At 45.5% G+C, this 22,854-nt stretch overlaps 1 protein-coding gene and 1 long non-coding RNA gene across 2 annotated transcripts in view; one reads left to right on the top strand and one right to left on the bottom strand.

Moving 5' to 3' along the window:
• LOC128802362 (E3 ubiquitin-protein ligase KCMF1-like) overlaps positions 1 to 22,854 on the top strand; it is a 135,042-nt gene that overhangs the window by 64,682 nt on the left and 47,506 nt on the right. The gene's annotated exons all lie outside the window — the stretch shown is intronic.
• On the bottom strand, positions 1,044 to 17,970 carry LOC128802363 (uncharacterized). Its single transcript, XR_008435383.1, has 3 exons — positions 17,859 to 17,970; positions 7,113 to 7,252; positions 1,044 to 1,139 (listed from the first exon to the last, which is right to left on the bottom strand). It is a non-coding gene; the product is annotated as an uncharacterized LOC128802363 (long non-coding RNA).

The raw sequence follows: 22,854 nt of genomic DNA, 5'->3' as shown, positions 1-22,854 counted from the left end.
CCTTTAATTCCTTGACTTATTAACCAATAAAAAAAGCTGTAAAACAGCCACAGTAGTCTTAGTTACATGGGATCCATGTTTAGATAAGGGCCTGCAAATGGGAGAAATATAGCTACGATCACGTGCCACCCGAACCAGCGTAAGCTAGACCACATGGTGTCACTTAACAAGGTTTCTATATCAGCACACAAAAATTAGATTACTCAGTAACAGTTATTCCCTTTTTCTCTTGATGCCCTCGAGCCCCACATTGGGCTTCAATATCTGTCTTGGTTTGAAAAGACAGGTGTCTGCTAAGGAAGGCAGGAGCCTACTCTGAAATGGAAAAGGTAAACCCCCTCCCTCCAAATTGTTATAATTTTGAAATTAAGGGGCTCTCGGGAAAAGATATGGGAGCAGGAATAACAGTTCTTTATCAGGGAAGAAAATAAAATTAAAAAAAAAACCAAAACCAAAACAATGCAGTAATACAAAACAACACTGACAGAGTCAGAATACGACCTGACACCCTGTTGGTCAGGGTGTTGGTAGCAGTGCAATTGAAATGGTGGCTGCAGTCCTCCTGGAGTGACAGATGTGGTTCTGTTGAAGCAGTGATCCTATAGAAGGGTGTAGTCTTTCTCTGAAGATCCAGTGGTGGTGTAGATGGGCCTGGTCTTCCTCTGGGCATCCAGTGGAGAAGACTGCCCTGGTGTCCCAAAATCTCAGATTATATCCAGGAAGGAATGCTTGGCTCCTCCCCCTGGGTGCCAGAAAGATCTTTAAAAGCTTTCACTATCAGAAATAAAACAAAAACACACACCCACATTGTCAAGCAACACCTAAAGCCAATTCACAATCTGATGGAGATATATATATATATATATATATATACACACATATAAAAAATTCAGACGTACAGTTCCCCTATAACTAAACACCAATTTTAAAAAATAAGCTACACTGATGGAGCCACTTGCCTACGGAAGTCAGAACAAGTAGTTACAGCTATCCTAAAGAACAGTCTATCCCTTTTCCCTCAACTTAAGAAAGGATATTAAATCTCTAGAAGCTCTGTGTTCCAGTGTAAGATGAGCTGCAAAGTCATCTGTGACATGATTAGGATCCCCTCCAGGTAATGCTGCACATATTGGACAGATCTGAAACAACAAAGTGAGAAAAAAAACACCAAACACAACCAAATTTACACAAATCACAAAACACAATTCAGAGTTGCTCACTTGACATGGATTCTTATACTTTAAATATCACATTCTAATCCTACACCTAAACAGCCACAATTTAAAACAGTAAATGTGTTCAAACACAGATGTTAATTGTAGCATCTTTTTAAGTCTCACTTTTCCTTGTAATTATGCACTTAATAATACCATGGAAAACAAAAAGTAAAATTTTCAAATCCCATCTGCAATGTTTCAGCTTTTAGTGTTGTCTTTAAATGTCAATTCCAGAACAGATAGTAGGTCTAATTACACAGGATTACTGCTTGAATGTACCTACATATGACATTATCAAGTTCATTTACTGCTCTTTGAATCCTCAAGCGACTTCTCATTCATCTCACCAGTGAAGTGCAGGAAGGAGAATGAAACCAGATGTGAATATTCATTAAAGTATCCCAACTGAGACCACCCACCGCAATAACACAAGTAGAAATTTGGCAGAGAAACTCCTTATTCCTACCAAGTATTTTGAGAGATAGCATTATGGTTTTGTTTTTCTCTTAAGCCTAAACCCACATTTAAGAAACGTCTAGGGACACTTACTGCCATAGCAACCTTCATTTATTATTTTGACTTTTCTCCCCAGTGACTGCAATCACCTGAGAGAAGTGTGCCTTAAAAGTCCTTTGTAACAGTTTTGCAGGCCAGCCTTCAAGCTTGACAGATCACATGTTAATAAGCCAGAAAGGAGAAACTTTGACACAGTATATGCTAGGTCTTAACTACTCTTGCAAGGATATCAGCCTGGACTTTGCAACTGATAAGGCTGTAAATTAGGGGGGAGACTCCAGACTGAGAGGGGTGAGGGAATCAATAGAACCATACAAACCTATGAAAAGAAATGCAGGGGGAAGGGAGACCCAGGAGGAACAAAGGGGAGGGTAGACAGAAACGTGTATAAAGTGGACTGGTCACATGTAAAACAGAGGTGGTCAGTATGTTTATCTGACTGAGCCTGATCACCACAGTCTGCCCTGTCTTCCTATATCTTCTTATTAAATTTTAACAATCTCTGCATAATGTCACTGTCTATCCCATGTGTATGTATGCTGCAAGGACTAAGTGCCAGCTACTGGTGAGACCTGTGTATGTATGAACAAAAATTGGTGCCAGATACTGGAGTCAGACTAGGGCTGTAGGTGTCTCTGTGGCCTGTGGTGTCAGCTACTGGAACAAGTATCAGTAGCTGGAGGGGCCATAGCTCTTTAGACCTAGGGTGGGTACTACAAACTTTGTGCCTGGAGTGCCTGCTACTGGGGGAGCTGTCATAAGTGTATTTGGTGCCAACTATTCCAGTCAGACCAGAGGTGCAGGTACCCCTGGCCTGTGGTGTTGGCTACTAGACTGAGTGGGGTCTTAAGATCAGCTACCAGAGTGAGTCATGGTCTCTGCCTCCAGCCACTGGGGCAGGAACAGTATGTGCCCCAAAACACAGCTAACAGGGGAGAAATCAGCATGAGTGAGGAGTCCAGCACTGGTAGTTGAAGCAGGGCAACCAGTCACAGCCCATGTGGTGCCTGGTGCCAGATGCTGGGGAAAAGGGAGTGGTTGCCTGCATCTTCCCCAAACCTGGTGTGCATGTGTATTGGCTAGCAAACTTCAATCTGGACCTAGCAAATGAGTAGAGAAGAGCCTCAAGTCTAGGCAGGAGTATTAAGCAGGCAAGAGTCTGTGCTAGTATGTCCAGGGGGACTTGTGGAGTGTTTGTGAGATGAGTGCATGAGTGTTTGCTAGTGAGCATCAAGCTGGGCTTGCTGGCAAATAGGAGACCTGTGAAGCAGGTAAGAGCGCCTGGGATCCAGGCAGGGGTACTGGACAAAGAGGGCCATGCCAGTACTCAAGGGATCACAGTGAACATATGTGTGCTTGTGAATCTAGAGAGCATCATGTACCTTCACTAGCAGCAACTTGGCTGCCTATACTTATACTTTATGCAAGTCCTACGTGTAGGTGCTGTTGAAGGCAGCATTCTCTGTGGTCATCTGTGTGATGGGCCATGTGTCAGTGTCCTCCGTGAGTGTACAGGTCTCCAAAATATGTACTCGGCTTCAGTAGTGGCTGAACCTGCAAACAGGAAAGTGGCAGCTGCATCCCTCAGTCTGGACATGGGCCCTACATCCCCAGGCTGGGCTTCGGCAGTTGAGCAGAAGGGAGTCCTGAGCTGGATAAGGCAGCCATGCTCTTAACATTCCTTAAAATTAACAGATCACCATATTACTTGGAATGAAATCCAGGATATTATTAAAAAGCCTTTAGCTAGTTAGCCTCCAAACATCACACTTGACAGTTTCTGGATCTGTTCCCTTATTACCATCACCTCCCCATTGTATACAGGTATACTGGTTTTGGCTGGGATAGAGTTACATTTCTTCATAGTAGCCCGTATATTGCTATGCTTTGGCTTTGTGATCAAAGGAGTGTTGATAATACACCAATGTTTCAGCTATTGCTGAATAGTTCTCAAACATCATCAAGACCCTTTGTGTCTCTCACACTGCTCCAACAGCAGGTAGACTGGGGATGTACAAGTAGTTGGGAGGGGACACAGCTGACACAGCTGATCCAAACTTACCAAAGGGATATTCCATACCATATGCCATCATGCTCAGCAATAAAAAACACAGGGAAGAAAGGAGGATGGTTCAGAGTTAGTGTTTGTCTTCCCAAGAAATCATTACATGTGATGGAACCCTGCATTCTTGGAGATGGCTAAACATCTGCCTGCCAATGGGAAGGAATTAATTAATTCCTTATTTTGCTTTGCTTGCATAGGCAGATTTTGCTTTCCCTATTATCTCAACCTACAGGTTTTTGCACTTTTACCCTCCTTATTCTCTCCCTCCCTGCCATCCCATCCCATCCCCCTAGGGGCAGAGGAGAAGTGAGAAAGCAGCTGTGTATGCCAGTTGCCAGCTGGGATTAAACCATGACCGGTATTTTTGGCATGCAACCTAGGACTCAAAGGGTTTGAGATGATGACAGATTTGACCAGAGCATATTAGAGGGAACAGAGAATTATTATAGCTGTTTAACCACTGCTGACCATAATATTAACTTATCTGTTCTTAGTATTAGTTTATCTGATCTGTGCCATGCTCCCTTTTTTACTGTACACATTAAAGACTTTTTGGCTTGAGAAGACAACAGGAGCTGTCCCCATGGGAAACAGAGCCAGTTCCAATCAGCTTGAAGACAGACTTGCCCCTGGCTAAAGCTGAGTCAATCAGTGATGGTGGTAGCATCTCTGTAATAATATATTTAAGAAAGTAAAAGAACTGCACAGCAGCAGCTATGAGAGAGGAGTGAGGAAATATGAGAAAAATAACCCTGCAGACAAAAAGGTCAGTGGAGAAAGAGGAGGAAGAGGTGCTATAGGCAGTAGAGAAGAGATTCCCCTGCAGCCAGTGGAGAAGACCATGGTGACACAGGTTGTCCCCCTTCAGCCCTTGAAGGACCCCACATCAGATCAGGTGGATGTGCTCTGAAGAAAGCTGCAGGCAATGTTGAGGAGCTGAGTAATGCCCCTCTTTATCCTGACCACTGATCATTTTGCCATATTTTCTACCCATCCTGTTGCTGGGGAGGGAGGTGACAGAGAGGAGCTTGATGGGCATCTGGCAGCCAGCCAAGGTTGACCCACCCCACCCTGGACCTTTCACTTCAGTCTAGTTGCTGCCTTACTAAATACAAAATGAATCCGCTAAGTGTGACTGAGTAGCAGAAAAGTGATGTCTTCATTCTGAAACTTGATTCAAAGATGATATCTGATTGCATTTCTTACAATTTTCAGAGCTGCAACCCCAAAAAAGACCCCTCTACCTGAATGCTGCTTTTGAAACCCAGTATCAACAGTAACAATCATCATAATTCCAGCCACATCCATCTGAATGTGTCCCGCATTTCTGACCATTATCCTTAATCACTTGATGGAGAAATAATTACTCCAGTTTTAAATCTAAAAATGAAAAAAAATATGCACCAATAATTCATATGTTTTTAGGGAAGACCAAGACACTTGAGTCTCAGAACAGGCTGACCAGTTGTGAGAGACTGGAGGACATTGCTGGCTCAAAACATTTTGGGTGTGTGTGTGAGGGGAAGGAGCAGGTCGGGCCTTGCCTTTGGTGAGGTGAGGTGATGCACTGCCCCGTACACCCCACTCTCTCTGGGCCTATATCCCAGCCCCACAATGGCTGCCAATCACTGGCACACTGGAGGCAATGCTCCACATCTCATCCCTGGAGCCTAAATCTAGCCCCAGAGTGGCCAGATGACCAGAAGTCCCACCTGAGGGAAGGGCCCAGGAAAGCCAAAGGGTACTTAAACCAAAGCATGAGGCGAGCACACATATTGACCCTACCTCCTCTTGGAATTTCTATCAGCTGAACACTGCTGGAAACAGGATTGGCAGCTATGTTTGTTCTTTTCTATATTTATTATCTTTCTCTTTCTTCTAATTCCCTCTTCTTGGAGTTTTGACTAACTTAAAATCAAATGGGCTTGGAGTTTGCTAAGTTGAATGGGCTGAAGTTAATGCTTTGTGAAATGCTTTATGTTGATTGAATGTTGCGCTAAACTTTTACCAAAGTTCTCTGATTTTGTGAAGTTGCCAGTAACGGGGTTTTTTTTTTGTTCTTTAGACCTCTTGAGAATATCTTGATGGCATTTCTCCTGTGCATCTAACTCAGAGTACATGAAAAACCATAAGCCCTTTTAAGAGGTTCGTCAAGAGAGTTTTTGGGGGTCTTACACCAGTTTTAATTCTTCTTCTACTCCTTGATATAAGGCCCTTAGCAGGCGCTAAGGGGAGAGATTGTCCTTCTCCCACATAAGTGCCCAAAAAAATTTTCTTCAAGCATGCACATTTCTATAGGGATCTACAACAAAAATAACTAGACAACAGTTCCCTGAATGTCCTTCTGTAATCATACATTCCTCAGGCATAAACAGTATTCACACACAAATATGAATATACTCCCTACTGCTGGAAAGATACCCAAATTTCTTGGTCAAGAATTTAACTTAGGATTGATAACACACATAACTGTTGAATTAGTGAAGTGGGTGTTAGAAATAAATACAAAACATACACCTGCACCATAAAGGGAAATCTAAAAACAGGGCTACGAACTTTCCTAAAAAGAAAATTGTCTGAACACAAAGTAGTGCAAGCATGTAGTTTCTCAACACTGTAATGAGGGTTGAGAACAAACTATTTCTAAGAGTATCAAAATCCAAGCTATTTATTATTTTATTGTTTCCATAGCAAAGAAGTCGCCTTGCATTTCAGAAAAATTTCAGACCTTCTGGCACAAGCAATAATAACATCTAGATGTAAAGACTTGAGAAGACTTGAGGAGAACGCTTACTGACAAAAACAGAAGCAAAACAACTGTTGCAGTAGGCTATTATATGGTATGTAATTGCTCTGCATCAATGGCCACTGTTGAAATCATCAGAAAAAAATCAAGTGGAAGGGTTGAGGCAAACAGCAGGGGCCACTTTATTAAAAAAACCCCAATATACTGAAAATCAATAGATCAATATTTTAAAAAGTTTTTATTTTTACAAAGGTTTAACCTTTTCTGTAACACCAGGATTTAGTGGCCTGCACACCAAGGACCCAGGGACTTGGCTGCATAACTGACTCAGACTGATGAGAGAGTGCTGTCAGAAATTCTAGAGAGAGGTAAAGGTGATGATGTAGGCACTGTTAATAGTTCAAGGAGTCAATAGGGAAAACACCAGCATAGTGTGTATGTATGCATGCTACATACCTTCCTGGTCAGCATTTAAATTACCACATACTTCAAGAAAAAAAACAAAAAACACCTCATTTCCAGGATATTTTCATATACTTAATTTAAAAACAACGCTGGAGCAGCTTACCACCTCTGTTGATGTTTCGGCATGTTCAGAAGCAACATGTTCCTGAAGAGATATTTCTGTATAACCCATCTTTCCACAATAAGGACAAGTAAAGGACTGTGGCTGCTCTACAGAGAAAGCTTCTCCACCATAATACAAATCTGGAAAAAGATGATATTTTAGGAATGGTTCTTTTCAAGCAGGATAGCTCATTACTTATATAACTTCTGTATATATACACTTATGTACATGTAATCACTGTCAATTTCATTAACTAATTAATCAAAACAAACATTTTCCTTCTGCACAAAGTGTAAATGTCAATACTATAAAGCTGTTCAATGACTCAACTTCCAAAAAAATAAACAGTCTACATGATTTTTACACTAGCAAACAACATGGCTCTTCCTGAATGTTAGAAAACTAAGTCTGATGGTGCTGGTGAACCATCATTTTTCTCCCCATCCTTGTTTTTACCATAGGTGAGCTTGTATTACAGGTAAAATCACTGTAGATGCATTGTGCTCTCACAGCAAATCTATGTTAAATACTGTAATTCAAAATGACTCGGTGACACCAGCACTTCATATGTTGATATTGGTGCCATAGCTGAACCAGTGTTTAACAATATGGGGAGCTAATCCCAGGCTAAATGAATCATCTTCTAATAGTAAAGACTCAAGCTAAAATGTAGTCAATCTATCCAGACCTCAGACTTGGCATTTTAAAGCTTAACTTCATGTAAGCAGCTCACATTTTTGCAAAAGGTAGCTGGAGGGCTTTGATCTTGTACCCTTATAAGCACCCAAGATGAACTTACACCATGGGAACTTAAACAGAAGTAACATAAGTTCTTAATATGATTTTCCTGGGAAATGGTATTACCTTATTTGTCTAGTTAACTTCTTGAAAATGGCAGGAACAGTGAGAAAACCATATGCTTCCACATAATACAAATCATAAAGCATCCTCAGCTTAGTATGTAGAGTCTGTGGCTCCCTGCCAGCAATTCTTTTTCAGAAACACCAAAACTGGGAAATCTGCTCTGAATTTCTTTGTTGTTCTGTCAAAAAGTATAATTTCTATAGAGTACTAGATATGCATATCCCTGTTCTTTAATAGACTTATTGCAATGCTTTCTGCCCTTTGCTGGGACAGCATACCAATGTTTGTGCCCATTCAGCATTTTAAAGTTTATGTCTAGCAAACATCTTTTCCCAGAATCACTCTAGGAACTGAAAAACAATACAACTGTCACCATTCAGAATTTCACCTTCCTCATTCAGAAATACTAGACTGTGCATTGACTTACAGAAGAAGTGAGACAACTAGGCTCATAAACACAAACACAGACGAAGCTGAAAGTCACTAGTGCTTCTTATTAATTTCCAGCAGTCTCACATGAGTCCCTATACTGGTCCAAGTCTCAAAATTCAAGGCCATGACTAAAGCTCCTCCAGTAACCTCTCATTAGTATGTATTTCACAGCATTTCAAGGCTGCTAAGCACTAAAATAATTGATCAGATGTGGCAGGTTGACCTTGGCTGGCCACCAAGTGCCCACCCAAGTGCTCTCACTCTCCCCCTCCTCAACAGGACATGGGGAGGAAATAAGATGGAAAAGCTTATGGGTCAAGATAAAGATACGGAGATTGCTTACTGGTTATTGTCAGGGGCAAAATAGACTCCTACATGGGCAAAATTAATTTATTGCAAATAAAAATAGTGTAAGATAGCAAAGAACAAAGACAAAACTAAAAACACATTCCCCCTCCACCCTTCCCAGGCTCAATTTCACTCATGATTCTTGCACCTCCTTCCTCCACAAGAAGTGCAGGCAGATGGGGAATAAGGGACTGCAGTCAGTTCAAAACACTTAATCTCTGCCACTAATTCTTCCTCACACTCTTCCCCTGCTCCAGAGTGGGGGGGGGTCCCTCACACAGGATTCAGTCCTTCACAAAACTGCTCCAACATGGGTCCTTTTCCACAGAGTACAGTCCTTCAGGAACAGACAGCTCTAGCATGGGTCACCCATTGGCCAGAAAAACCCATCCTGCCAGAAAAACCTGCTCCTGCACAGGCTATTTCTCCACAGGCTTCAATTCCTGCCAGGAGCCTGTTCCGGTGCCTGGCCCTCCACAGGTTGCAGGGCTACTCTGATGTGGTCCACTACAGGCTGCAGGGGAACATCTGCTCCAGAGCCCGGAGTAACTCATCCCCCTGCTTCTTCACTGACCTTGGTGTTTGCAGGGTTGTTCCTCTTGCATTTTTCTCACTCTTCCCTCACAGCTGCTGCACAGTGCTTTTTACCCTTTCTTAAATATTTTATCACAGAGGCACCGCCAGCACTGCTGATTGGCTCAGCTTTGGCCAGTGGCAGGTCTGTCTTGGAGCCAGCTGGAATTGGCTCTGTCTGACATGGGGGCAGCTTCTGGTGTCTTGTCACAGAAGCCACCTCTGGCAGCCCCCCTGCCCACCCCCCCGAAGATCCTGGCAAGTATTCTAACAGAATTATACAATTGCACACTAATTTCACTAGATCTCCAAGCTATCCCTGATATCAATCTATTTGGTTCATTGCCCCATCACAACCCAGAATCTGAACAAGGTTTCAAGCACAGATTACCACAGAATCACAGAATGGTTTGGGTAGCAGCGTGGGGTTTAGATGGTGGATACTGCTACCTATACTTATTCCCCATAAGCATCTCCTGTGGAAAAGCCGCTTGGGTAGGCATTCAGGCAAAGCAGTCAAATCCACACACCACACTCACCACGGTGTGGCAGTTTCAGTTTGAAACTGGGCAGAAACACTAATTTCGTGTAGTGGTTTTGGTTTGTTAATTTGAGATTTCACTAATTTTGAGATTTCTTAACCAGTTGCCTGATGAGTGTGGTGGGTTTCAGTGTTGGTCAATCACCTATCTACTCACTTCTTGTTGTGAGATTGGAAGATAGGATTAGGAGAAAGGTAAAGCAGACTCAAAACTTTAAAAGGGTATAAAGAAAATTTTATTAACAGTAACTAAAAGAAAAAAAAAGTAGTAAGAATTAAAACAAATCCTTCAGAACACTTCTCCTCTCCCCACAACCTTTTCTTTCTCACTGACAATGTAAAGAAACAAATCCTAAAATTTCTAGTCAGTTTACTACCTCTAAAATAGTCTTTCTTCAGTTCACTTAGGGATAGAAGTCCTTTTTATTAATGTTATGGAGACTTCTCCACAAGAGGAAAAAACCAGTTCTCTCATGGTTCTCAAATTCCTCACCGATACCAGCTGCCCTGGGAACCCTGTTATCGTGAAGTCCCTCCCATTTTCTACAAGCCTTCCCACAGCTTGTTGATGGGGCATGTCGACTTACGGGGTATTGTTTTAAAGATGAGATGTTCAAAGGCAAAAGTTTTTATTATCTATCTCTAAAAGCCTCTTCATCCTTGGGAACAGAGATCTTCTTTTCCTGGGGGCACAGGACTACTCTTTTCTCTTTCTCTGTTCAAACTTCTCATGGGATCACAGCTTCTTTAATATCTGCTTACTTTAGCATGGAGGCCTTTGCTCGATATCAATTTGAACCTTTCATCTCCCCATAGTTTCATGCATTATAGGGAAAAGGAGTCTTTTCTCCATAGCTTACAAGAGGATTTCAGCTCTAAAATCAAGGTATCTCCTCATCCCTCCCATCTGGGACTTAATTTCTTTCTCACGGACTATGATGTCCTTATGTTGTTCTTTCACATGTTTGCATATTGTTCCTTTCTCTCACTCGAGGGAGGACTGAAGCACCGAAAGAGTTAACATGTTGCTTGGGCCCTTCAAATGGTCACCTGACCCGCTGGTAACTTGTGGCGGGAGCTGCGGCTGGGGCTGTGTCAGGATCGGCTTCATGGTTGGTTTTTGGTCTTCTCTGCATTCACTTCTAGCCGCAGGGCCACTCTGCGTGGCTGCAGGGCTGCCTCTGGTCTCAGCCGCACTGGGGGGAGGGGACCTGACGACCAGATCTTAACAGCCGCGGCCAGCCCTGCTCCGGCCAGGGCTCCGCAGCCTCCCCCACCTTCCTGCCTGGTAGCTACTGGGCCCCGGCCCGGCCAGGACGGGGCTCGGAGTCCCCCAGACCCCCCGGAGAGGGGCCCGGCCCCCCGCGGCAGAACCTGCCTGGCCCGGGATGGGGCCCGGCGGGCCCGGGGCATGTTACCTTCTTGCCAGCTGGGAAAGAAAAAGGAAGTTCCTGGGTTTCTTTCATCTTTAACATGTGTTTTTCACAGAGGAATGTTCCGCTTCTCAGTGGTTCAACAGACTGTCAGTTACACACAAAGCTTTTGCATCACTTCCCTAAATTCCTCCCATATCAAACTATGACACACGGCTAGCTCAGCGAAGGAGAGGCAGAAGGGCCTTTTGTATGGTCAGTTCCAGCAGAGGTTTAGTGCAGCACGCTGAGCCAAAGGGAAACCAGAGACAAAAGACGAGACCATGTGGTCTCCACAAGGTTAAGTATGGGAGGGCACAGGGGGGTGGTACAAAGGGCAGGGCAAAGGCCATTGGCCTACAGGGAAGAGGGGGCCGGCCACCAGGGATACCACAACCAATGAGGGAACAGGGAAAGGAGAAACGGCTAGAATTTGGAACATATGGGAAAAGGAACGGGAGTGATTCATGGTGTTGTGCAAAACTCCATGGGGAAGTCTTTTCTGTCTGCCTAGGTGGGGAAAATTCTATAGAAAATTCGTCCAAGGCAAGGCTCTGGGGATTTCCCTGAGGGGGAAGGATTCAGAGGATTCCACAGGAAGGGACTTAAAGATCATCTAGTTCCAACCCCCCTGCCATGGACAGGGATGTCAGTCACTAGATCAGATTATTTAAGGCCCCTTCCAACCTGGCCGTGAACACTTCCAGGGATGGGGCATCCACAGCCACTCTGGGCAACCTATTCCAGTGCCTCACCACCCTCTGAGTAAAGAATTTCTTCCTAACATCTAATTTAAACCTGCCTTCTGTCAGTTTAAAACTGTTCCCCCTTGTCCTATCACTATCTATCCATGTAAAAAGTTGCACTCTCTCTCTTTTTTAGAAGCACCCTTCAAGTACTAGAAGGCCTCAGTGAGGTCTCCCCTGAGCCTTCTCTTCTCCATACTGAACAATCCCAGCACTTTCAGCCTGTCTTCATAGGAGAAGTGCTCCAGCCTTCAGATCATCTTCATGACCTCCTCTGGACCCACTCTAACAGGTCCACGTCTTTCTTGTGCTGAGGACCCCAGAACTGGGCACAGTACTCCAGGTGGGGTCTCATGAGGGCAGAGTAGAGAGGGAGAATCCCCTCCCTCGACCTGCTGGCCACACCTCTCTTGATGCAGCGCAGGATGTTGTTGGTCTTCTGGGCTATGAGTGCACACTGTTGGCTCATGTCCAGGTCTCCCTGGATGGCATCCTATCCTTCTGTTGTGTCAACTGCACTGCTCAGCTTCGTGTCATCTGCAAACTTGCTGAGGGTATGCTCGATCTCACTCTGTGTCATTGATGAAGATATCGAAGAGCCCTGGTCTCGAGACAGAGCCCTGGTCTCGAGACAGAGCCCTGAGGGATACTACTTGTCACCAGCCTCCACCTGGTCATAGAGCCATTGACCACAACTCTCTGGCTGCATCCAGCCAGCCAATTCCTTATCCACCAAGTAGTTCACCCTTCAAATTCCTGTCTCTACAATTGGGAGATAAGGATGTTGTGTAGGACCGTGTCAAAGGCCTTACAAAATTCTAGGTAGATGACATTGCTTGGTCTTTCCTTGTCAACCATTGCAGTCACTCCATCATAGAAGGTCACCAGATTGGTCAGGTACGATTTGCCCTTAGTGAAGCCATGCCGGCTGTCTTGGATCCCCTCCTTGCCTTGCACGTGTCTTAACATTGCTTCCATGAGGACCTGCTCCATGATCTTCCCAGGCACACCCAGAGGTGAGACTCACAGGTCTGCAGTTCCCCGGATCTTCCTTTCTCCCCTCTTTAAAAATAGGAGTGATGGTTCCCTTTTTCCAGTCACCGGGGACTTTGCCTGACTGCCATGACTTTTCAAAAATGATGGAGAGTGGCTTGGCAAGAACATCAGCCGGTTCCCTCATGACCCTGCAATGCATCTCATCAGGCCCCATGAACTTGTGGCTATTCAGCTTCATCAAGTGGTCTCAAACCTGCTCTTTGCTTACAGTGGGAGGGCCTTTGCTACTCCAACCCCCACCTAGACATTCGGGGACTTGAGAGACAGGAGAAACCTGACTGCCAGTGAAGACTGAGGTGAAGAACTATCAATTGCAAACAGTTCTCCCTTCTCATTTATTGGGGGTGGGGGGTAGGGGGGTGGTGTGTACACTCTCCTTGGCCTTTGTTTTCTGACCTATGTACTTTTAGAATCCCTTCTTGTTATTATTCACCGCTGTCCTGGTTTGAAGCACAAGTGTCTGCCAAGGAAGGCGAGAACCTCCCTTGGAATGGAAAATGTGACCCCCTTCTCTCCAAATTTATTATAACTTTGAAGTTATGGGGCTTTCAGGCAAAGATATGGGAAAAGGAATAACAGTTCTTTACCAGAATATACATATATATTACAAGGCAAACAAACAACAACAGCAGAAACAGCAAAAAAAAAAGCCAGAAACCCAACAACAGCCTTCTCTCTGCTGTCAAGCACTTTCCCTTTCAATGTAGTTATGGTCATAGCTGGCAGGGGCACTGTTGGCTCCCAGCCAGGCAGGACAGGTGTGATTATTCTCCTGCGGCTGCTGGGGGCACTGTGGCATGAGTTCAGCTGCCTCTCTGCATGTGGATAATGGCAGGCAAGGCAGTGGAAGAGATAGAAAAGAGGCTTTCTTTACAAACCCGCAGGGGCAGCCATTCCCGGTGCCCCCCCGAATGGCAGAATGGACTGTTGTAGGAACTCCGGAGTGGCGACTGGAATGGCAGAGGTGAGCAGACCCCAGGGTGGCAAACAAAATGTAGTAGAGATTCTGCAGCTGTAGCAGGAACTGGGGGGGGGGGTTGGGCAGACATGGGGTATTGGGTTAAAGTAGCGAAAATCCCGAAGCAGCAGCAGAAGGCAGTAGGGCTGGCAGCAGCAGCCGGGCTCCTGCAAGCAGCCGGGTGAGGCTCCCTCAGACAGGGGAGGGTCTTGGGGTCCCAGGTTTTCCCCGGGACACCCGAGTAGATGGTGAGTGTCCTTTTCTAGTGAGATCGGGTGTTCAATGAGGTCCCAGTTCAACAGCTGCTCTTACGAGGAAAGCCTCACTCACGGTAGAAACAATAAAAGGCAGAACTCCATGGTGGCAGCGAATTCTTCTCGCAGCAACCACAGACTGGCCGTCTCCCCCTCCTATCCGAGAGCAAGAGAGAGAGAAGCCGAGTCTAGCCCCTCACCCCCCAGCCAGAATCTCATGATATCTCTGCCCTTCTCAAGAGAAAGCCCCTCAGCTATGAGAGTGCAGCCAGCTGCACCCCTCCCCCTCCTCCTTGGCTACATTTTTTGTCTCTTTTAAGTACTGAGGCAGCTTGGACTCCTTCATAGGCTGCCAGGATTCACTTCTCTGTTGGGGTGTAGTTGGCTTCGGACACTAACTCGGGCTCCAGAATCTGAGTGATCGACCCCGAGTCTCACCAGGCACCTTCTGCCAAAGGCTCCAGGACAGACCATGGCTCCTGGCTGCAGAGTAGAGCACATTCTGCACCTCTGGTCCTGTCCTGACTGGGCCAAGGGCTATCACATGTGCAATCTCCTGCTTGATCTTGGCAAAGGCTTGCTGCTGTTTAGGACCCCAGTGGAAATCGTTCTTGTGGGTAACCAGGTAGAGAGGGCTCACAATCTGGCTGTAATCGGGAATGTGCATTCTCCAAAAACCTATGGCGCCTAGGAAAGCTTGCGTTTCCTTCTTGCCTGGTCAGTGGAAATATTGCTGTGATCTTATTGATGACCTCTGTGGGTATCTGACGCCATCTGTCTTGCCACTTCATTCCCAGGAACTGGATCTCTTGGGCAGATCCCTTGACTTTGCTCTTCTTGATGGAAAAACCGGCTTCCAGGAGAATCTAGATGATTTCCTCTCCTTACTCAAATACTTCTGTTGCCGTGTATCCCCACGCAATGATGTAATTGATGTACCGCAGATGTTCTGGAGCCTTACCCTTTTCCAATGCAGCCTGGATCAGGCCATAGCAGATGGTGGAACTGCTTCCACCCCTGGGGTAGTCGGTTCCAGGTGTACTGCACGCCCCTCCAGGTGAAGGCAAACTGAGGCCTGCATTCTGCTGCCAGAGGAATGGAGAAAAAAGCATTTGCAATGTCAGTAGTGGCTTAATACTTCACTGCCTTGGACTCCAGGTCATTGTGGAGCTCCAGCATGTCGGGCACAGCAGTGCTCAGTGGTGGAGTCACTTCATTCAAGGCACGGTAGTCCACAGTCAATCTCCATTCCCCTTCAGATTTGCGCACAGGCCAAATGGGGCTGTTGAAGGGTGAGTGGGCCATACTGACCACCCCTGGGCTCTCCAGCTCACGGATCATCTTGTGGATGGGAACCACAGCATCTCGATTTTTCTGATACTGCTGGCGGTGCACTTTTGAGGTGGCAATTGGCACTCATTCCTCCACCCTCAGGAGTCCTACTGCAAAAGGATATTCTGACAGTCCAGGCGAGGTGTTCAATTGCCTAATGCCCTCTGTCTCCACAGCAGCTATTCCAAAAGCCCACCTGAGTCCCTTTGGGTCTTTGAAATACCCACTCCGAAGGAAATCTATGCCCAGAATGCATGGGACCTCTGGACCAGTCACAATAGGGTGTTTCTTCCACTTTTTTCCAGTCAGGCTCACCTCAGCTTCCAGCAGGGTCAACTGCTGCAATTCCCCCTGCCACGCCAGCAATAGAAACAGGTTCTGCTGCCACATCCTTATGGGATTAATGTACACTATGCACCAGTGTCGTCCAAGGCCTTGTATTTTTGTGGTTCTGACGTCCCAGGCCATCGGATCCACACTGTTCAAAAGACATGATTCTCCTGTGCCTCTGCCTTGCTAGAGGCTGGGCCCCTCTAGCCCTGGTTATCATTCCCTCCCTGGGCATACATTCTAGAGGTTTAAGGGGATTGGACATGTCATCCTCCGTTCCCTTATGTTTGGCAGCTCGGCTATGGGAAAGTGGAGCTACTTTCCTTCTGGTGGAACTCCCTCACTTAGTATTGTCCTCCTTCAGTTCACACACCCGTGTTGCCAGGGCAGAAGTGGGTTTTCCATCCTACCTTTTCATATTTTCCCCAGAGTCACACAGGAAGAACCACAGCTCAGCTCATGGGGTGTACCCTCTCTCCCTAGCTGGGGGACATCTGCTTCTGATAACAGGGCCTCTGGTCTGTACTGACGAGATTTGGAGAAGGTAGTCTTTAATCTCCTTCCTGAGTTTCTGATGAGTCTCCTCAATCCTGTCTTCCAGTTTTTGTATGCGGTCTGACAGACATGTTTCCACAGTTGAAATTCTTGCTTGAGTTGGGTTGTGCACAGTGTCTGCATATGCCCGGAGCCTCCTCACCATTGTATTCACTGTCTCATCCCCCTCATTCTGCTTCATCATTGCTAAAGCAGGGGCATATTCTTGTTGCCCAAGTTGTGCAAGTTTTAGCTACATCACTGGCGTACATTTTACCATGTCTGGGCTCCTAATTGTTTGATCGTCTAAGAAAATTATCTCTATCACCACCAGTTCTCTCAAGCATTGAATCCTTTGTTCCATGGTCTTCCAAAAGCTTTGCTGTAGCTGGAGATCTTCTTGGCACAGGTATCTTTCCTCCATGCTTCTCAAGAGCCATGTTCAAAGACTGAGAGCTTTGGGCCGCCTTGTCATCCCTTGGTCAATACCCACATTATGTGACAGAGATCCCAAATGCCTCGCTTCAGTGCCGTCCTGAATTATACCATCACCTGCGGTGTCCCAGATTCAGACCAACCAACTTAATATAGATTCATCAGACCGTTGAGTGTAATCTTTTCTTAGGCTGCGAAGGCTTTCTATGGACAGAGACTCAGTAATGATTTCTGGTTCAGATTCCTCTGCTGGCTGTGAGGATCCTGGCTCCCCATCATCATCCACTGGGTGAATGGATTTGATTTTTTTGTTTCCTTCTCTGGACAGGGGCAATTGCTATTGGCTTAGGTTCCCCGCCTGGTTTAGCTGCAGCCTGAGTGCCTGGGATGTCTGCTGATTCATTTTCCTGCCCCTCTTGCTGTATCTGCTGCCCTACAGTATCTAACAGTGTGTGGTAAGCATTAGTCAGGGCCCAGCACATTGCAATGAGCTTCTTCTCATTAGAGTTGTCATTGCAATTTTCTTTCAGATATTTCCCCACCCCAGCTGGATTCTGAATTTGTTCAGGGGGGAAGTTCCAAGCTATCAGGGCAGAGAATTCCTTCAGGGTTTGGCCTATTTCCTCCCACACCCCACACCTCTCAGAATTTTCCATGACTGGGGCAGATGTCTGGACAGCCTCTCTGAAAATCTCAGCCCTGATTCTAGACAAGCTGCAGAACATATTGTCACTATCCGCTAGGACAAGCGGGGTCGTGATGGTTCGTTTACTGATCCCAAAAGTGCAAAAGACAAACAGCAGGGGACTATCAGTTTAATCACAACAAATGCACCTTTTATTGAGTGCCCACAGCAAATGCGATAGAAGGATTGGAAAGGAGATGAAGGATAGAGAGAGAGAGAGAAAGAGGGGAAGGGGGATATAGCTACCAATGGAGAGACGAAATCCTCGTGGTCTGGCCAATAGCTTCGTCGTGTCCGTTGGGGAGAGTCTCAAAGTCTTGGTTAACTTGGGGGTCTTTTATAGTCCTCCGCCGAGGGGGGGAACAGGTAAAAGACAATGGAGAAATGAGTCTATTGAAAAACAGGTACAGACAGTCCATGTTCCAAAGCAGGGCAAGTAAATTTCAGCAGTGAGCAGGGCCCATTGTTTTGGGACTGGTTACCATGGGAAACCAGTATTGGTCCAGGGAGCACATCTGCAGGTAACACTTGGTAGACATCCCGCTTCAGTCAGGCCAGCGCCCCTGTGTTACGATTATAGGGGTCTCAGTCTCAGTCCTTGGGAGGGAGCTTCAATCTCCGTCCGTCTGTAAGAGGCTGTCTGAAGCCCCCTCGTTCTCCATTCTGCCTTCTGATTGCCGCGAGAAAGAATCCCTTCCCCCACTGCAGTTCCGGCTTAGAACAGGACACAGTGCAGGTGGATCCACTGAACCGTCATGCTAGCTGTTCCGAACAAGGCCTGACAAGAACTTGGCAAGGACTTGGCAAAGACCTGACATGGACCCAGCACGGGACAGCCTGACGCGCGGCCTGCTTCGAATTCCCGTTCTTAAGACGAATGAACTTTTGGGATGACTCCCATGGTCCTTCGTTGAAGACCCCTCATCTGCCTCATTACCACTGTGACAAACAAAGAATGAGAACCCTCCTCCCAAGGACTGAGACTGAGACCCCTACTATAGGGAGGAGGGGAAATTGGTGGTCTGACCACTAATGACATGACCTGTTTTCCTTCAGTAATTTCAATGGACTTATTCTTCATTGTATTCGTCTTGCTTTGGTGGTTTCTGTGGACTCACCTGTTCCCTCGTGGCGATTACAATGGACTTTCATTGTTACACTTGTTCACCCCTCTTTCCTCTGTGGACTATAACTGGGCCCCTGAGTTGACCAGAACTTCAAAGACTTCCCCGACACGACAGACGGATCCCCATCGTCCGGACCACTGAGGATCTCGCCTGTGTTGGTAGCTATTCCCACCCCCCTGTTCTCTCTCTCTCTATCCTTTTATCTCCTTTCTGATCCCCCACTATCGCATTTACTGTTTTGGCCCCTAATAAAGGTGCATTTGCTGTGATTAACTGATAGTCCCTTGTTGTTTGCCTTTTTGCACTTTTGGGACCGGTGAAAAGAACCATCACGACACCCCGCAATAAGCGGATGGTGGTCGTGGGGCAGATGAGGGATCTTCCGTGGGAGATCACCAAAGTTACCCCAGAAAGTTCATTTGGCCAAGAGGTGGGAAAATTCATGAGTTAGTATGATGAGCGGGTATTGTGAAGCAGGTGTAAGCATATAGAGCAAGCCGCTCCTTGTCAGGCCCTGCTCGAAGCAGTGTAGCATGGCGACACAGCAAACACACCTGCAAACAATCACTTGGAGAGCATCCACCTCAACCAGGCCAGAACTCCAATTGGGGTCTTAAGGATCTTAGTCTCTGCCATTGCGACGATTGTGAGGCAAAAATGAGGGGAACTTCATACTGTCTCCTACACATATAGTGAAAACCTACCAGATAAAACACCAGAAAGGTGGTATCTTTACCATCCAGGGGAAACTGAACATTCTCAAAGGTGATGTGCCAGATCTGAAGGGGAAGAAGGAGATGAAGGTCTGGGAAACATCATCCCCTACTTTTCCCCTAACAGACTGGGTGTAATTACTAATAAATCCCCAAAGAAGGCTACCGAGACCAGGACGGAAAAACAACAGAGTATACACATCCTCAATAGTTCCCAGTACCTCTGCTAAACTTCCATAAATTATTAGCACTGAGTGCATCAATATGGCAATCATGATTCGTGTCCCTGATTCGTAAAAGACATAGGCCAGGGACAAAATTGCCTCTATATATGGATAGGTAAAGATGCCTAGGTGCCAGAGTGTGGATATTCTCAGTTCAGTCAGAGAGAAAAAGAGAAAGATTTCTGCCAGGCTAAGCCTGGGAAAAAGTCCAGGAGGAATGTAAACTATCTGTTATCTTGTTTTCTGTTCATATTGTTTATAGATATGTTCTGCCACGCTGACCTAAGTCCAGTGTACCAATCAGGTGAAATGTTTTTACTTTAAGACCAATGAAATTAGTCTTCACGATGTTCTCTATAAAAGAGAGATGTACTTTTGAATAAACATTCATTCTTTGCCTTCTGAAGATGGAGTCTTTTCATTCCTGTCCCTGCCTCAACAGCGACACCAGAGAGCCATTATTAAAGCAAGCAGCATGGTGACCACTGATTGCTTTACCCCAATACAATGTGTTTCAAACCAGAATGTAGGGGTTTTTTTCACTTTCTCTTGCCCTTCAAGTTGGACACCAAATTTTGTCTCTATTTAGAGACAAGTTTAAAAGAAAACGCTCTGGAATGAGTGTTTCCTCTAAAGAAAAGGGTTTCAGCAATCCCTTTCTGACAATGAGAAAATGAATACTAGTGGATGAAAGTGGAAAAAGCCACAACTGTTTATTGACAAAATGCCTGCACAGCACTGGAAAAAAATGTATAAATGCTAGATATTGAATTGTCGGAACCTTACACCCCCCCCCCCCCCCACTCACAGCAGAACAAAAAAACAAAATGCCGGGAGGAGAAACAAAACAGCTGGTCACATGGCAGGGAGGAAAAAAATGGCGCTCGACTTCTGTCCCAGGGAAGAAAAAAACAAAGGTCCATGCAACAGCTCGAAACAAACAGATGGGAGCTTGGTGAATCTCTGATGTTGGTCTCCTCTTCACAGCAGATGAAGCTGGTGGATTTAGGGTCTTTCATTTTGTTGGCTTTTTTCAAGGTCTGGCTGAGATGGGGTGTCCCTGTGGCTCCCCCACCAGTCCCGGCCGATCGGCTCCCATCAATTGTCTGATCTAGGACCAAAACCAAGCTGAACAGTTCAAGGAAAAAAAACCTAAAAGCCGCCAAAGGATTGCTGTCACAACCTTCAAGGCCAGGGAAAAGGGAAAAAAAACTTCTTGCCTGAGGCAACAAAAAACCAAGCTAGCTAAGCAACAAAATAACGCTGGTCCTCATGGCACCAAGCATGTCCAGGAGTGAGGTTTTGAGAAAGCCCGCACCAGAGCCCCAAGGTTCCCCCGCCTCCCCTGGACCCACCTTAAAGCTACAGCAACCATTTCTAGGTATAGAGCAGACAATTAGGGAATAGAGTATCATCATAAAATCACCCCAAGGCACTCATCTTTCCCTGAAACTGGAAAAATAGAGAACATGACTTGTGCTCCTGATCCTTCAACCAGTTGTTCCAAGGCCTTGAAGTCTCTTTTGAATGTCCTTGGACTTCTTATTGTGACTTAATTTCTGCCTACATGAAAAAGCAATAATGGATAATAATCTGAGGGCTGTACCAGGGTAGGAAGTTTCCTTACCATGTCTTTATGCTGGACCCTGGGAAAGCAGCATGATTTCCTTGAGAAATTGGAATTTCTGTTCCCCTCAGAAGAGAGTATCTTCTGACAAGAACTCATCTTTTTTTTTTTCTTTATGGAAATTGTTTTGACACAGTTCATAGGGTGACAACCTTGGTGACATCTCTAAGCTAGATAAACTACTGTCCTCAACATTGTTTGGTTCCACCTTTCAGTCCTTCGATTGTTTGGTGAGGTAGTTATGGAGGAGACATGCCTGCTGTGCCAGGCAGGAACTTGTTGCAATTCCCCATATCCCTTAAAACACTGCATTCTGCAAGGTGGAGAAAGGATAGGGAATCCTCTGTATCATATGTCCTGTCTTTCTGATAGGCCTGTCCCAGGGAAGGTAGGGTGCAATTCCTATAGTCTATCTCTCAGACTCCTACTCTTCAACCTACTCACCTCCTGTTGGAGCTCTGCTACTAAACTGAGGAGTTCCTTTATCTTGATGCATCTCCCACAGGTGTTCTCACCACTGTTGTCTGGCATGAGAATAGGGCACATCCTGCAGCCTGACACTTGGGTAACAGTGTGTTCCCATCAGAGCTGTGTCACTCAAGGCAGGTGCAGTGTTTAGAGAAGCTGTGGCCTTTGGACAGGTAAGATACCATTGCTCCCTAGTCAGGCCTGTGGTGTTACAGTGCCATTCCATGCAAACTGCCATGCCATGTCCTGTTTGCCTGCCCTAATTACTAGGGCTCCCTAAAAGCTTTTTATAAGTGTGTGGGCTTGGCTGCTGTTTCCCCTAGTCCTGCTTGGGTCTTGTCAGCTGCTCTCGGACAAGGTGTGAGCTCCTAGCGCTTCTTTTTTCCTCTCCCTTGAGGTTTCCCTTCCCCGTTTCTGGACCCCCCCTCCCCCCCGCCACGGGCAAGAGCACTCATCTGCAGATTGTGCTGTCACTGCAGCTGCTCATCTTGGTGACCATAGACCATGTATTTTAATTTGATTGTGAAGAGATTAGTTATTACTCTCTACTTTGCAGCTGTTACTTATTCTAATTAAAATCTATTATCTTTCTTGTGTATATGTTGAGTAGAAAGTAATTGTGGCTTAATGTCTTCAAGAGTGCTTCTTTATTTACAATGGATATGTTCTCTTTAACTGTTTTATATTTACATTAAAATGTTGTTCCTGCTTTGTGTAGTAATTAAATAGAAGTCAATATTTCCATGCTTGTGAAATACTGAAACAGGATAGAGCCAGTCTTGGATAAGACTGACAAAGGAAGCAAGCTTGTCGCCTTGTTCTTTTGAGAGTTTTAAAGTTCTTCTAAAAGTTTCTTATGCCTTCTAATGTTTACATATTTCTACTGAATTTTCTCACACTGTTCATATAAACAATGATTGTTTTGCATTCTTCTTTGTGGGTGGAGAGAACTGATGGACTGTTAGTTTGACCAGTGTGGTTGGAGAGGTGGTAGTTTCACCTTCCAATCCACTGTCACTTTTCCTATTGTATATATTACGGAGTCAGAAAATAAAATCTCTCTTTAGGTTCTTTTCTTTTCAC

The sequence above is a fragment of the Vidua chalybeata genome, chromosome W, assembly GCF_026979565.1.
Source record: "Vidua chalybeata isolate OUT-0048 chromosome W, bVidCha1 merged haplotype, whole genome shotgun sequence".
NCBI classification, from domain to species: Eukaryota; Metazoa; Chordata; class Aves; order Passeriformes; family Viduidae; genus Vidua; species Vidua chalybeata.
Note: the sequence above shows the minus strand (reverse complement) of the source record. Positions and strands in the feature narration are given on the sequence as shown.